Here is a 2,486-nt window from a genome sequence, read left to right on the forward strand (position 1 = left end):
CGTTGCTCACACCTTTTTCCTATTTATCCATTACTCATTACTATTTTATAATTGTTCGTTATGTATGGGCACCTCTCCTTATTTATATTCAATGTAGAACCATCATAACTCCCCATATATGTGTGCATAATTCCATATGTACACACCTTTTCCCCCATGACAGGCTTTGTCTTATATAATTTAATGTTTGCATACAAGTGTATATTTGTGTATATGTGAATGTGTGCTCGTTTAGTCTGATTCTCTGGCCTTCTTATCTAAAGATAAGATGTAGGTTATTAGTACCATGGAAGTAAGGGAGGACTTCAGCGATAGAAGTTTATGAATATGGAAAGAGGGGAAAGATAGACAGGTCCTCAAGATGAGACGTAAAAAAGGAAAAAATAGATGTGGTTGCTAGGATCAAAGAAGAGACAAAAATCCTTCCCACCTCCCTCCCCAGGATCCCTACCTCTCAGGCACTTGAGTGAGATGCTGGAGGAGGTTTGTTGTTAAATCGTCTCCTACACAACGAACTTGTCCCACCTTCACCCTTTGAGGTCCGTGAAGGAAATCCTAGCAACCCTATAGAAATGGCAAATGAAGAAGAATCAGGCACACTTGTTTGTTGTGAGGGTTGTTTGAAAGGTGTGATGTGTGTTTTGTGTTAGTCATGATTTACCTGTTCTTGTAAATCAAGCTTTTAGCTACGATACCCACTCCTTTCAAAATTTATACAAACCCTCCCATCTATATCACATTTCATAAAAGGTATAAAATACTCTATGCAAAATAGAAAAGCTATACACTTCAGTATAACAATTGTTCAATTAGTCACATCATATTACATTTTCTACAAATACACTACTTTATTCAGTATATTTCATCTAGATATCACTTTTTTTCTGTGATTCTCTTAAGTTGGTCTATTTTGTGGTCATATTCAGTTTTTTTCAGCAGTAAGATTATAGGATAATTTTAGATTTTAAAGGAATTTGGTGCAGAAAAACTATTGTGGAAGAAACACCACAAACAACACGGGATCCGACGGTCATCACTCCATCCGTTAACTCAGAATCTTAACATGCCATGGCAATAGATGACTCCGCCCAGGTCCCGTGGATATGATATTAACTTTTCTTGTGCACTGGCAGACCAGTATTTCTCTTCAAATTTCTTTTGAGTCTTCCCAAGAGGAAAATTCTCAATATGTACTGTACCCCATTCTGAGGCTTCCCCTAGAAGGTACTCCACAGCAAATTCGATCTTCTTAGAATCTTCCAATTTTTTGGTAATGCTTGGTTAAACCCTTGTAAGAAATGGGTTGGATGTACATCCCTGTCTGGCTTAAATTTAGGGAATTGGCTAGATAACCCTCAATTAGCTCCCCATTGTAAATCCGTCACAGCTTCACTAGTTAGTACAATGTTAGGTGAAGATATCCTTTTTTCTGCTGTATCCTAGATAAGCTTAATCTCTTTCCATAGCTTGTCCATACCCTTCCTGGTATCATTAAGTTTGGAAGAAGGAATAGGTGATACATTCCTGGATGTTATTCTCTCAGTAACTTTTCGATCTACAATTTTCCCAAAATGTTCCTCCAAGCTAATTACATTTATAACATCAGAATTGGCTATTTTCTCTTTGAAATTCTGTTCTACATTATCTTCTCGTTTAGTGACATCTGTAATTTGCAATCGAATGATCAGCATTAATTCATTATTCTTTTCTACACTCCCTTTCAAAGTATACAACCCATGCCTCACATCATTATATTTAATATTGTACACATTTTCAAAAGAGCCTAACTTTTCAATAAGTTCAGATTCTACAGTATTACATTTATTCTCAATGTCAAGTTACAACTTTTTTGACGAATCCTGAAAGGTATCATTCTGTTTCTGACTAAGGTCGGTAAACATATGATTTATATGAGTAGTCAAAGAATTTGTCAACTTGGTCTTTAAATCTATTTTTAAATTCTCTACTGTAGTACTTATGGTGTCAAATTCAGTCTTCAAAACATCCATGCCTTTGGATAGATTACTAAATTCCTTGCTTTGAGAGTCGACTTTGGTGTTTAACAAACCTAAATTACTCATTTGAATATTTAGAGTTTTCCTCTGAGAATTTACCAAACCTCTTTCCTTATCATCTCACTTTGAGCATTTAATTGCAGACTCTGAGTTTTAATTACATTTATCAACTCATCCCAGTCAGCTACTTCTTTGCTAACTTTCATGGCCATAACTGGGTCTTGAGTTTCCCCAACCTGTTGTATGTTTTCCATACTATTGTATGCTTTAGTCCTTGTAAGCATTTAAAACTATCTTTAAATATGATAACTACACAAATAAAGTTCACTCAATAGTATCTTATACTAAAGTAACGAAGTTTTGTTTCTCACCCGGCGTAGAATTCTCGTAGCGTAGGTGAGTGATGTGGAGGCAGGTCAGCACCGGTGAACAGCAGCTGGTGCTGGCAGCGTCGGATGTATGTTGGTTTCT

This window comes from Schistocerca serialis, chromosome 6 (assembly GCF_023864345.2).
Source record: "Schistocerca serialis cubense isolate TAMUIC-IGC-003099 chromosome 6, iqSchSeri2.2, whole genome shotgun sequence".
Lineage (NCBI taxonomy): Eukaryota > Metazoa > Arthropoda > Insecta > Orthoptera > Acrididae > Schistocerca > Schistocerca serialis.